Genomic DNA, 14,197 nt, shown 5'->3' on the forward strand with positions numbered 1-14,197 from the left:
TTCTTCGTTTCTTCGCTGTCAGATCTTCTTCGGTCCTCAAGTTATCCTATCCTGAAACTTCACGTGCCAGCCCGACAACAGGCGTGCGTCGGCCGCTGCACCCAGCATTGGACACGCGCCGCTGGCTGGCACGGTGCCAGCCGGGCTATGTTTACACTCGGGGCCTCGCGTAGTGGAGCGGCGAGCGGCAGTGCCTCGCTGGTAACCGGGGTGGGCGCACGCGCGCAGGGCCGTCCGGCAGCGCCAGGAGGCGTACCAGCGACCGAGTGTGTGGGAAAGACCCGGCGTTTGTCGGTAGCGTGGTGACTCGCTGCGGGGGAGACAAGGCTGTTGTCGTGTGGGAATCACGGTGGACTTCCAGCACGCTGACTGAATGCTGTCGTGACTGAACTGCGTGAGGTTCTGAGATAAAGGCTCTGTGTGGTACGCAAGTGAACCGGTGACTTCGGAATTGCTGTTCAGGTAAGCTTGGGCAATGAGTTCTGTCATTTTCAGTCACTTCTGTCCGAATAAGATTGACAAGTGTATTTATTCCACGTTCGTCATTATTTATGTCTGTGGCTGCTTCCGTTAAACGGAAGATCATGATCAATACAACATACCGTGACTTGGGACGCTCGTTGGGTGGCGAGCACTCACGGTGGAAGCACGCGCCGAATGTAACACAGGCATACATTCTTCTTATCATGTGTGTGAACAGCAGTTAGCTTTGAGAGTGAGCACCTCTTCCCTACTGCGGAGCTCGGCAGCCTGCCTAACATCAGGGACCATATCGCGCTCATCTCGAACTCGGCGTGCCGTGTCTTCAGCTGTGAGTGTAGTGTTTTCGGCTGCGAGTGCAGTGTTTTCAGCTGCGAGTGCAGTGCCTTCAGGTGCGAGTGCAGTGTCTTCAGCTGCGAGTGCAGTGTTATCGCTGCAGTGAATCGAGGCATTTCGTGGCCACAATCGCAGCGACCGAGCCGTTTGTCGCCGGAGGCTTCGCGGCTCGTCTGGTTTCCTATCCTGCGTGTTCCGTCTGTTCCTCTCGGTAGCGCCAGCTTCGGGTTACCGGCGCCCGGGCACCACATCTGGCGCGGCGGCCGGGGAGGGGGGCGCCTGCCGTTTAACGGTCGGTGTGGTGACTGACCGCAGGGGGCTCGCTGCGCCCGGGCCGGGGCACCACGGCGGGCAGCAGTGGCAGGAGGTGCTGGCTGGCCACTGTCAGGTGCCCTCGCGTCCCGTCTGGGGGGCACCTACAGACGTTTTAGGGGAGCCGGAAGTGTCGGCGCTTGTGCGGGGATTCGACCCTAACTCAGCGGAGATGGATAGGCTGGTACCCTGCGGGCCTGTGAGCCGGCCTGTGGCCGAGATCTCGCGCTCAATCTGTACACGTATACCGGAAATGCACCGTCAGAAGTTGACGTTCTTCACTGGTGAGCGTTGCTATTTCCCACGTATTCCACAGCTGTCGCATAGGACATAAACAGAAGCAGTTCCCAGAGGCGGACTGCGACACTTAAGGTGGAGTTGCAGTGCGCCAGCGTTAACTCCGGACGGGCTTTTAATAAAACGTGCTGCCTTGTGTTAGGTGCGATGTTCGGCTCGGCTTACGTATGGCCAGGAGCATGCAAATTTCGCCCATCGGAAAACCGCCGAGTGCCTATCCCATGAACTCATGAATTACAGCGGGATTGGGTCTTGCGCAGCTGGAACGGTGGAAAGGGCCTCAGCATAACACGGCCATGTGCCTGTGCACGCGGTATGGGAAGAAGGCACTGGAAGAGCTTCGGGCAACCCACCAACTGCCAACCGTTGATTCAAGTAATGTTAAGTCAAGCCAAAGCAGACCTTATTTAACCCATAAACTAATCTGAGGCTCGGTCAGGTGTTCAGGTGGCTCGGCTGCACAAATACAAGCAGTGGTCTTTTATATTGCTTCATAGTTATACTGCTTTCTTTTACAATTGCTCACTTAGACTGGAAGTGTTGGGCGAGGTCGCATATATGCCCCACTATATTTGAGAATGATCCGTGAGTTCACATTTTGTCATTTCACAATCAGTCCAGACTCCATAGAGGGACCAGGCTCCCCCATTATGCACGAAAGAGCGTCTTGATGTGTCCACAAATTGCGAATAATTATCAGACTTTGTGCGGTGAGCACATACGTTGCGACTTCTGCGAGCTTGGTCCATCCCGGCCCGCAAAATGCGCTTTGTATCGTGGCCTGTGGCCCTGGAAATAAATAGAGCGCTACATACCTGGATAGGCCGTGACGAAGGACGGCTAACGCACATTATCCACATCACAGTGCATTGTCATCCCCCGGCGCTCGCGCTCGTGAACGGAAACGGGGCATTGTGCGGTAAAGCTGCGAGCAAGTTCCCCTCTCCCTCCCCTTGTGACGGCAGCCTCTAAGCGTCTTAGCGGGTACGCACGCCTCCACGCCGGGCGGGGGTTTTCCTGCCGGAGGAGCGCTGGCGACTCCGGCGTCAGAGTTTCGCAAGTGGTCACCAGAAGTCGGACCACGCTTGGCCAGGTTTGCTCTGCGTCAGACGCCCCTGCGCGCGACGCGTTTCGAGGCTCTGTTTTGTGACTGGCGCCAGTCAGGCTCAGCCCCGGAACGCCCAGGTATATCGACTAGCGGCACAAATCGCTCCCGGGTATTAATCTGCAATCAAGGTCGTCCGAGTAGCCACAAGCTAGTGCTGACGTCTGTCTCGGAGTATCTCAAAAGTTTATTCTGCAAAACCAATCCGCTCATGACATTGTTCCGTATGGGCACCCGGCCTGTTGACAGCAGCGCCATAAATCAAGCCGTGGCCATATCAGGTATAACAGCCTCACGAGCAATGTCAGGGTGTGTTTTTAGTATTGGTGCAACACGTGTAAGTCCATGTGTCGCACTGCGCAGCGCGCTGTGTTGACATGTGGTTAGTTATGCAACAGTCGACTGGTTCGTCAAGCTGGGCCGTCAAACCTTCCGTAGGGGCCACTGTCTCATTATCATCGATTCGGTGAAAACATAAACATCCGGTCATACGCAGGCTTCATTATCGGCAAGGATCAATGTTAGCTGTGTCAGCGGGGGCTTAACGCCCCTATCGACCCGATCAACGGTCCACACGGGCACTGGGCGCTCAAGGCGGACGCGTTTCAACGACCAAGGGCGGGGCCGCACCCAGGCTCTCTTTAATTAACTGACCGCCGTTAATGTATGATAAGGCCTAGTGGAACGACCGACACAGATTGCTGCAGTATTGGGGCTTAGTGATGGGGGGCGAAAATGGGTTAGTTCTGGAGAGGTGGTTGCGGATTGCTAGTTAGCTACATTTCCCATTGCTCTGCATTGCCACCTGAGTCCCCCCAATATGTCCGGCGGCACTGGGTCAGATTAAGATCCCTCTCCCGATCCCAGTGCAGTGTGCAGGCCTTGACCTCCGCTGACGTAGGTCCTGTTGGCCTGCCGGAACCGGAACACATTACAGGCACAGCCAGGGCAAGCTATCCATCGCGCGCTAGGCTGGAATACGCTAACGCTTCGCTTCGCGTCGCTGCGCTTCAAGTCTACAGGATTCGTTGAATTTCCGCCAGGTGTGTTGTGGTCTGCTGCCGGATGATGCTGAGACGCCTACCACCGAATGCGCCACGCGTTTGCCGGTATGCAGTGCAAATAGGATTACCGCAGCAGCATCCATCGAATCAGCGCAGCATCGAAGCGGCCCCGTTTCACGCCGCGAGTCGAACTGACGCCCGCCCGGACGCGCAGGCTTTCCTCCCGACTGGGTTTTCATGGGCGAGAACGGTTCTCAAGGCTGAGGTTCTCCGAACGTCTCGAATCCCTTCAGGCTCCTCGAGAGTCGTGCAGTCGCCGTTGAGAACCGGCCCACGCCTACGCGACGCGGCGAGCCATACATGGCCACCGTCCAGAGCTGAACCGTTACCCCGGAGACCGCGAGCCGATTAATGGCCTCGGCGGCCCCTTTGAAGTCCGTCCAGCACGCGGAGAGGCTCCGGGGCACCGGAGAGTCAGGCGGCGACATGTGTTGGTGACCCGCGACGGCCGGCGACGTTGACAGGCGACAGATGATGACGACAGGTCAGTGTGGCTGGTGACGATGATGGGTGACGGGTGACCGAGACAGGCGACGGTGACGGGTAGCGGGAACAGATCACCGACACCGGCGCCTCGGCTGAGAGCTGCACAAGAGCACGCCCTAGGAGCACGCCCTGGGAGCACGCCCCAGGAGCACATACGTCGAGGTGGCTGCCTTGGCTAGCTGTAATCCTGGGGCGGTATTTGCTGGGCGGTGCTGGTGAACAGAAGTTACTTCAATGTTCGACGATGGTCGGCAGAACGGTTGCGATGCAGTAAAATTTGATCCTTCACCTAACAAAGTTGACTACGTCCAAGCAAAATTTTCAGAAAAGGGAGAACGTTAAAAAAACAAATCGGTCAGGTAAGTGCCGAACACCCGCGAGCGTTCATTGGCGATGCAACCTGGTCTAGGGAGCTGCACTGAGTTAAGTACACGGCTGAGAAAACACGTTGTCGCTTGGTCATCCGTCCAGTCCGGGGCATCATTGGTGGCTGTAGGGGAGGAGAGAGGAATGACTTAAATTCTGCATTTGCCATGAAGGCGTGCTATTAGCTGTGGTATTTTTGACGTTGATCGGATGTGTGAAAGCACAATTTTTTCCGAATGTTTGCCATGGGCTTCTCTTTCATCCGGAGGCACGGTGATGCGGGTGCAGTGTTCTTTTTGTTGCTACGGAATCAAGTTTTTTTGTCCCAGCATTAGAATCTGATGATTACGTAAACGGAAAGCCGGTTTCCTCTTTTTCGTTACATTTTGCAAAAATTATAGTAATCCTTGGCGGCTTGATGGCCATGTTTTACTGCCTCATAAATAGGAGCTGCGATGTTCAGTTTCGCCCTTGGGATGGCAGGTGTCTGTTTGCTGAGGAGCGCCAGAGAAGCAACGTAGATATGTTGACGGAACCCACGGGATACAAGTCTGGTCACTATGGATGACGTACGTGCGTGCAGCAGGGCGGCACCGATTCGTGAATACACAAGCGATTGCCAGTCTAAGCAGTCAGATTCCTCTGGCAACGACTCAGTCATACTTAGATTTTCCACTGTCGTCACAAAATTAGGCTCCGAGACGGGGTCCAAGGCGGACACCAAACCACGGGCAGTAATAAGCGTGCAGTTTGCCGGTTCTTTAAAGGCTGTCACTGAGAATTGTCGCCCTTTGAGGCTAGACTTGGGAATTGTTCAGCAGCACCAAAGCGCGACGAGCAGCACCTTAGTTCTGCTCTCATTGAGCGGTGTGAGGCGAAACAGAACGACGCACTCAGTGAAGCACTCAGGTGGCCCTGCCCCGTGGAAACTCTCACGAGCTCTCCCGCCTTTAAGTCCGAAGATCCTTCACACCCATCCAGAATCATATCTTCTTTGGCTGATGCCCTCCCCCGTAACAAACACCAAACAACAAAGGAACACCACGGCTTCTATAGGTCAGCATCGTCCGGTTGGGATCGCGCCAGCGTATCTTTGTATCTCATCTATTATTTCTGGATTGTAAGCCTTTGTGACTAAAGAGGAACGTCACTTTTTTGCCGATCGATAGGCGTTGAATGGCCTGCGGGACAGCGCGGATGGTGTGGTTGTAGCCGTGCTTATCAGCAGTGAAGCCACGCTTATCAACAGTGTAGCCGTGCCTATCAGCCGTGTACTGACGAAGGCCGGCTTACACTAAGCTGTGTTCGCTTCGTCACCTGGTGGCAGGCGTAGGGAGGACGTCCCTGCTCTGCAGAATCAGGTCGTCAGATAAAACACCATTTTAGTTTCTCTCCTGAGCACGGATAATCCGGCATCCTGACTGACCACCACCCACACCTTACAGCTCCACAGGCCGCCTGTGAGGAGCACTTTTCTCTCGGCGCCGGGATGCACACCCCTGCTGTTTCTGTGCCAGGGAGCCAGACCCGTCTGCTCGTTCGTTGGGGTCCGTTAGAGGGTCGAATTGTGGGCGCGAGGCCGGCCTGCGCCAGCGCCCTCCGCAGCGGGGCACTTTCACCAGCAACCTCGGCTGCAATGGGCCCCCGCGTTGACCGCATGGGCCGGCTGGCAAGCCTTTATCAGCCGGCCGCATAATGAGCGACCGTTCGCCGGTCTGACGTCATCAATTGATCGGCGCGGACGCTATTGTTGCCAGGCGGCGGTTGGCCGGCTCTGTTTTTGACGTGCATTCCCTGCAGCTCTCGAGACGGAAGCCGCTGGATGCGGACTCGCGCCGAAAATTGGCACCTGGACTCATACCATGACAGGAGTCAGCAGAACTCTTTGTGTGTGAAGCGTTCTGTTAGCTTTCCTGTTTAGACGCTGCAGGCACGCGGCCGACTGCTGCGTATGCGCTGAATGCGGCTGGCTGTGTTCTGTGTGGTACGTCGTGTTCGCCGGCCAGCCGCCTTGCTCTGACTTGGTGGAGTCAGGTATCCAGCCGCCGTTGTGCCGAACGGACTCTTCAGCGGCCACAGACACGACAGCCGTCCCACGTACCAGCGATCGACCACCCCTGTCCTTCCCCAGGCTTGTCTCTCCCTTTCCCGGAGCTTCTGCTGGCGGAGGAGACCTTCGAGTGGATCTTCTCTCTGTGGTCGTGACGAGCGTGCTGGCAGGGACGAGCGGTCAGTGGTCAGGTCCAGTGGTCAGGTCCAGTGGTCAGGTCCAGTGGCCAGTGGTCCGTGGTCGGGCCCGCCCGTGACGGTGACCGGTCGAGCAGTCCCCGAAGACAGTGAGCCCCCTCCCCTCGGTGACCACGGCTGTTCGAGGCGGCGGGAGCTCTGACTCACATGGAAGCTGGGAAAGATGGCGCTGCGATGGGCCATGCCACGCCTCCAAACCCGACTACTGAGCTGTGCACTGTGCACGTCCAATTAAAAATTAAATTCTGCAGGTTTGATTCACACTATCGGGACTTGCTTGTCTGGTTTGTACCGCGTACACTTGCAGGTCCAGTCAAGTGACCGGTCGGAGGGTGCGTGACCTTCGGCATTACAGCCCTCCCTCTCTGTTCGCGCCGCTGATAAATCTTGACTGTGACGGGGTGGAAGTCGATGTGTTCTTTGATGCAGCAGTATGCCATCTGATTTGAAGGTCTGATACGACAATGAACTCGCTGTCGGCTGATCTTATTAGATTGTTGAACAATGTCTCGCATTGCATGCCGATAGACGTCATCCTAACGGGCTTCTTAACTGTCAAAACGCACTGTTTGCCATCTGACTGAGCCCCATTGTGCTCCTACCTCTTCCAGTGACAGCATCAAACGCTTGTAAAATGTTTGATAGTAAAAGAAACACGTTCCGTGTGCCATAAGCTGAAGCCACATCCTCCCAAAAGGATTCAGGGCTCAGCACCGTAAGTTATTATGCCTTTAGAAAGCCCTTACAATTGTTACCGGACAACGTCGAGCCGTCGCCATTGCCCTTGACTGTCGTCGTCCAACGAAGGCGTGTTGCGACGGGTACTTGGTACCGGCCAACATCGAGCCGTCACCATTGCCTTTGACTGTCGGCGCCCAACGAAGGCGTGTTGCAACGGGTACTTGCTTCGTTTCCACAGCAGGTCCCGTGTTACCAGCCTGCTCTGTGTTTCCAGGGCATGTCTTGGTAGCCGCGTGACGTCACGAGTGACCTCTCACCATGGCTGTGTCGCTGACGGCGCTGACCGCCGTCCTCGTGCTGGCCCTGTCTGTCCGTGGCGGGGGCCTTCTGGCAGGACGACCTGACACCCCGCTCTTCCTTCCCTCTCGGTGAGTAAGCGCCCTTGTCACCGGACAGCCCCGTACGCAACCACTATCTGTGATTTTTGGATAGAATTGTTTTACAGAGATGTATTCTGTTAGAAGAGCGCATATAATGATAAAAAGCGCATATTTCGATGAAATTTCATTTGGCTGGCTATAAGCAGAATACAAATTTTGTTGGCATCCGTAATACCATATATACAGTGCGTCACCGAACTTTTCGGTGAATTTTCGGTTTCTCGGTAAGTAACGGTCTCGCTCTTTTTGTATTGGTCCCGTGTGGGTCCACATCACCGCCGTTTTCTGCTCGTTATTATAAAGTGATTATACTTGTTCATAGAAACTGAGTGAGTTCAAGGAACAGAAAGACCAAGGTGGTAGACTTTCAGTGGTGGTAGTGGTGGTTTTTGGAATGACTTCACCGGCAAGAAACGGCGTTCCCAAATGCGCCATGTTGCCACCACGTGCTTTGTTCAGAATCAGCTGCCGCTGTGCTGTATGCCAGCACTAATAGCTCGCCTTTAGCGCAATGTGCACAAACAAAAAGTTTCTCGTCATTGCATCACACAGATATCCTATTACATCATTACGCCATTGGATACATATAATGCGTCATTTGCTCTTAACTCGATGAAGTCAGGTGATTTGCACTATTGTACTGGACAACAACCTGGACTGAGCACTCATTTTCTTCGACGGTATTGAAAACGGCCTTCGTTCCGACGCTTATACTAGTCGAGATAGCGGATTGCGTAAGCAGTTACGTGGCCCTTTAGTGTTCTGACTTAATTGCAACTGAAGCGAATGCGTAATACTGCATTTCCTTTCGGATAGAGATCCCGAACAGCCTCTTTAAACATGGCTGAGACCTACAAATATGTGTCTATAGGCCGCCAAACTCTTTATCTAAATTTCTCCACATATCTCATAGTCTCTGTCTGTTACAGGATGCCCTCGGGCCTTAAGGTTGTTGGCCTTAGTAACACTGACGGCTACGTTACTCAGCTGGGGAGCAAAACTATGGACTTTTTATGGCATTGCGCACCCTTTTACTCCCGTACTTTCTTCAGCCCTGCTTGGAGTCGGGTGTTGTCTGAAGACTTTCCGGACGTTTTTTCTCACATTATGAATATCGTCTAGCAGATCAGTACCCCCTCCCCCCTCCGATGTGAGGAGAGATTCCAGAGAGACAGCGAAAGTGTGACGTGATCGAAACAGTCCTTCGACCGCTTGTGCCATGAAAGCGAGCGGCAGTAGTAATTAGGGAGGATTTCTTTTTACCTTACGGAGTTCGGATGAGATTGGCCGCGGCTCCCGAGGTGGATAGTTCTCACCTCTCTCTCGACGTGCCCCGCGTAGCCGCGGCTCCCGAGGTGGATAGTTCTCACCTCTCTCTCGACGTGCCCCGCGTAGCCGCGGCTCGCGAGGTGGATAGTTCTCACCTCTCTCTCGACGTGCCCCGCGTAGCCCGCGGCTCGCGAGGTGGATAGTTCTCACCTCTCTCTCGACGTGCCCCGCGTAGCCGCGGCTCGCGAGGCGGATAATTCTCCCACCTCTCTCTGACGTACCCTGCATAGCCGCGACTCGCGAGGTGGATAGTTCTCTCACCTCTCTCCTCACTGCTGTAAAATCGTCCACAGGCAACTCAGGCCGCCGACTGTGTAGGCACGTAAAAGCTCGCAGAACCAGCGAGATGGCCCGGACATGGGCCCACCCCAGTCTTGTGCACGGGCAGAGGTCGCCGTCCAGCGATCTGATTTTTAGACGCCTTTCTCTCGGTACCAATTAGCGGGCGTGAAACAGTGGACTTTAGGTTTTTGAGGTGACGTCAGCTGATGCATGACATTAACAACTTGGTGGCCACCGTCCTTGAAGACCTTGCAGATATGCGAGACAACGCATAAAATGTGGATATGAAAAGAGACGTGAAATAAAACCACGCCACTAAAAGAGCTGAATCTGAAAAAGAAACATCTGACTACAACATTACTACAACCATGCGTATGAAATACCAATCGTCGTTGGTCTATGAGATCACCAAATGACCAGACGCATCTGCCTCTGGTGGTCATGCAGGTGCTGGCATGTCCGCTTCGGAGAGCTTAACATTGGGTTCATCCGGAGTGCAGGGAACGGCAGAGCAGCTAGCGTCATTCAGGGTCAGGCGCAAAAGGGCAGGGGTACTAGCAGTATCTAAGGAGTGGGCAGACAGATGGGCGACGAGTTTCTCTCTCCCTTTCTCTCCTTCTTTCTCTTCCTCTTTCTTTCTTTCTCTCTCTCTCTCTCTCTCTCTCTCTCTCTCTCTCTCTCTCTCTCTCTCTCTCTCTCTCTCTATCTCTCTCTCTCTCTCTCTCTCTCTCTCTCTCTCTCTCTCTCTCTCTCTCTCTCTCTCTCTCTCTCTCTCTCTCTCTCTCTCCCTTTCTCTCTCTTCCCCCCTCTCTCTCTCTCTCCCTATCCCTCTCCTCCTTTTTATGCCCTCCCCTCTCTCTTCCTCTCCGTTTCGCTCACACGCTCTCTTTCTCTCTCCCTGCGCCCCTCTCTCTCTCTGGAGCTCCTCAACATGCAGCGGCGGAAGCCTGCAGGTGATTGGCGCGCTAAATTTGGCGTGAGTGGCGCCAGCAGGGTCGGGCTGTCCTCGGCCAGCCACACGTTGCCCCCGGTGCCGCGTGATCCCAGCAGATAGCCGTCCGGTGGTCGTTCTCAGCGGCGCATATTGAGGCCACAGTGGCCCATAAGGGCCTCTAACTATAATAGCCGAGTGCCCACAGATCCCCTGGCATCATGAAGGACCCACCGGGACCACCTAAAACCTGACTTGCGCCTGAGCCTGAGTCATGCCTGTTTGGCCTTGACCTCAGATGGTTGTAAGTCCCCGGGATGAGAAGAGTAAAGTCGCCCCATGTATACCCAGCTGCTGTTGACAACACAGCTCATTTGTTGACACAAAGTCGGGTGCGACGCCACTGTCTGGGTCGTGAATCCACCGAGGTCACCAGGCAGACCGTGCCGCGCTGTTTTTCTCCCTGCATTGTGTCCACAAACCACGGGCCCGCGGCTGTGGCCAGTTTTTGCTGGCGATGTCGAGTTGGGAGCGGTGGACGGCCTGCCCGGTCGGTCGGGACGTCACAGACTAGTCCTCTGCTGGCCCCGGTGGTCTCATGCCTTTTGAGTCCGCCGGTCTGCGAGTCCCTGGTCCGGCGGCCTGGTCCCACCCGGGAGGGTCGGGCTTAGAGCTGTCCTAGATCTCGTGGGGAGGGAAGCCGGCTCGGGGCAAGGGTGCACAGCGCTGTGCGCAGGTGGCGGTGGGCCCCAACCCGCACCGGTCCTCGTGGTGCTTAGGATGAAAAGGTGCGCATGTTTGGGGGCTCCTGTTATGAACTTGTCAATGCCAGTAAAGCGTCCCCCAGGACAGGCTTGAGTTTTTTTGAATGGTCTAACGGGCTATATCTCCCACGCTACCCGTTTCAAAAAACGCGGTAAGTGCTGTAATGCAGCCACAAAAGAAACAGGAACACCCGAATCTGTTAAGATCTCATCATTCCCGATTGCCCGGGTAAGCTAGAGCACTTAAAGTGGGTCTAGTCACTTTGTGTTTTTTGTTACCGAAAGAGTTTAACAGTGTGGCTAGTGCAGTCAGCTTTTTGCTGGTACCATGGTGAAGCAACGATGTATTTGCTATGGTGTGCCAGTTACTCCGGTCTTTTTCTTGGGGGGGGGGGGGGGGGGTCACGTCGACTCAGTGCCGTGACTGACAGAAACCATCTGGGACTCTGGCGTGCTCTCTGTGGACCAGAGGATAACTCATTAGTGAATCAGCTGTCAGCAGACGACGGCTTAATTGCAAGCAGTCTCACACTGGCCTTTATATTTTATATTTTATTTAGTATCCAGCGTCCCCAATTCAGCCTTTGAGCTCCTTCATGGCTCAAAACGTTCGTGACCAAACATTAAGTGACTGCAATTATTTGGTGGCAGCGGTCAAGCCGCCACATCCCACGACATGGGGAACCACATGCCATGGCGCCGGACTGACGCGTGGTACGGTACGAAGCTGCCGTTCGCATGCGCTGGGGCCAGGTCAGAGGTTACCCTGGCGTGACACGGAGGCCGGCAAACAGCTGAATCACCGGGAACAGCTCGGGTGTTGTCGGAGCGAGGATCGTGGCTCTCGGCTGGTTTTTCGGTTTTATGATGAGTTGAGAGTTCCTGTGCTGAACATAACTGACCTCCAGTATACCAGAAGGTACTAGTCATATGACGTTAACTGATGCAAGATTGGCCGTTATGATATTGTATCCCACTTGACGGGCCTACAAGATATAGAAGCTGTGCTAAAATTTTTAGTTGTGGATCAAGTGACGTGAATTTCCTTATCTAACAAATTTTGTTTTCCGGTGTTCTTCTGCGATGCTAGGTGGGTCTCCCGTATCATGAGTTGTTCTGCAGAAGATAAGCGACCGGCAAGATACCGGGAGGTGCCAGTAAACAAAAACGTGTGGCAATTATTCGGTGTCTGTAGGGACGCTAATGTTTTCACTCACTCGTGGCCATCAATACTGCTGAAAACATCGGATATTTTCACCATGCACTCAATCCAAATATCAAAATATTACTTGATACCTCATGATGCAGTGAATGTCGATTATTTTCAGCATAAGAACTCATAATACCACGGGCATGTTGCCAAAAGCTGTATCTGTGGGTGGTAAATGTTAAACGCTTCCCGAATTCCTGACAATTTGAACTGAGTTTCTGCAAAATCGCCAAGTATCTACTGCAAATCTTTTGGCTCAGTGGGGGCGGGAACCCAGCCTCTTTGACGCACGACCCCTTGACTACGTACTTTTGATGCCGAATTACAGAAGCTTCCTGCTTTCTTTCTTGATTACATCAGGTCCAGGGTGATGCAACATCAGCTTCACGGAATGCATCAGCGCATCCAATCACGCAATATCTTCTAGTGTTACCACTGTTCGGTACATTCTCCCTGACGCAATGATCTTAGAGCGGTAGCGCCTAAAGTGCGGCTAAAACACGATCAAAATCGCGGTGCCGGACTTAATTGACTTCTGATCGGCGCCCTGCAATACATTGCATTGTTCGCGCAGCGCCCCGAGGGTGCCTCCAGTCAGTCCATCGCACGAACTCTCTGGGCGCGAGCCAAGACGTTTTCACCACCACGCAGATCGCAGTGCGCACTTCGCACCCTTCGGAATCCGCAGCCCCCCCCCCCCCCCTGCGAGATTGGCCTCCGCGTCATCAGATTGCGAGAGGCGCTGAGAGGCTGCCGATCGGCGCACGTCACGTGAGAGGCGCGCTGTCCGTCCGCCCGGCTGGAGAGCGGGCAGCGGCCGGCGGCTGCACGGGCCGGTCCCGGGTGCGGGCGGGCCGGCCGTAGGCGCCGGAGCGAGCAGGTGCCTCGCCGCTGCAGGCCAGCCGCCATCGTGAGTGGCGGAACAAGTCTGCGGATTGGAGGAGTGAAGGGAGATGTGGTCCCTCTGGCACCGAGGCCGTTCCAACGGGTGAGGACTGATTGGATCATTGACGCCGGAGCTTACGAAGCGTGACCAGACTTCCACGGGGAATGGGGTGGTCAGTGGGAAATTGCAGCTGAATTAAATCCGACTTTTGGAGAAACTGATACGACGAGGCTTGCGGCTTTTTTATGCATGCAGCAGGAGTGAAGCGAAGCGGATTTGACCTCACGCACTTTGCACTTCTCGCACACGACGCACGTGCACGAGCCCACACGAGGCGTAAACACTCCGCAGTCAGCAGGCCGACGGGACACGCTTCCACGCTTCCCGCGGGCAAACACAGAGCCGCACACGGCAGACACCGTACAGATTGCGGCAACGCCGGCCAGTTTTTGCGCGAGCCTCAATACACATTCAATCGCTGATTGTGACGTCGGGCGGCAGCGGGAGGCGAACCGGTGCGGACCGCCGGCGCCTCAGAACCCCGCACCTGCAGGCGCGCCGCGCGACGACCGGCCGCGTTATCGCCGGCGACAGGTCCCTCCGCGCCGGCTGCTGCCGCCTGCAGATGGCATCGCCGCCCGGAAGTCGAGCCGCCGCTTGCCGCGGCAGTTGCGCGGCGCTCCAGCGCCGTGGCTCGGCCGTCGCACCGGTCGGGGCTGGCGCGGGCTCGTGACCGGAGAACCGGCAGATGGGGTCGCGCGGTGCTGACCGGAGAGGCGGAAGACCTGGAGACGGCGCGCTGCGAAACAGAGGCGTTTTGTGGGGTCTCTCCGTCAGACGAAGTTTTCGTAAAACCAGGTAATCAGAGACGAAAGAGAGAAAACATGAAGTCCTATTCGTATCAGCACCGCGGAGCGATGACGCACCCGTTCCTTGACCTGCAGCGGTCAGCGTAAGGCGCCAGGCGCCAGACGTCCGTGT

General features: G+C 55.2%; 1 protein-coding gene across 1 annotated transcript in view; it reads left to right on the forward strand.

Moving 5' to 3' along the window:
• Window positions 1-216: 216 nt before the first annotated feature.
• Window positions 217-14,197, forward strand: part of LOC119102916 (semaphorin-1A) — a 46,529-nt gene continuing 32,548 nt past the window's right edge. Inside the window, exons 1-2 of the mRNA XM_037226365.1 lie at window positions 217-462; window positions 7,649-7,802. The gene's annotated coding sequence lies outside the window, so the exon portion shown is untranslated. The remainder of the gene's footprint in view (window positions 463-7,648; window positions 7,803-14,197) is intronic.

Source organism: Pollicipes pollicipes, unplaced genomic scaffold (assembly GCF_011947565.3).
Source record: "Pollicipes pollicipes isolate AB1234 unplaced genomic scaffold, Ppol_2.1 Scaffold_5724;HRSCAF=6776_pilon_pilon_pilon, whole genome shotgun sequence".
Classification (NCBI taxonomy): domain Eukaryota; kingdom Metazoa; phylum Arthropoda; class Thecostraca; order Pollicipedomorpha; family Pollicipedidae; genus Pollicipes; species Pollicipes pollicipes.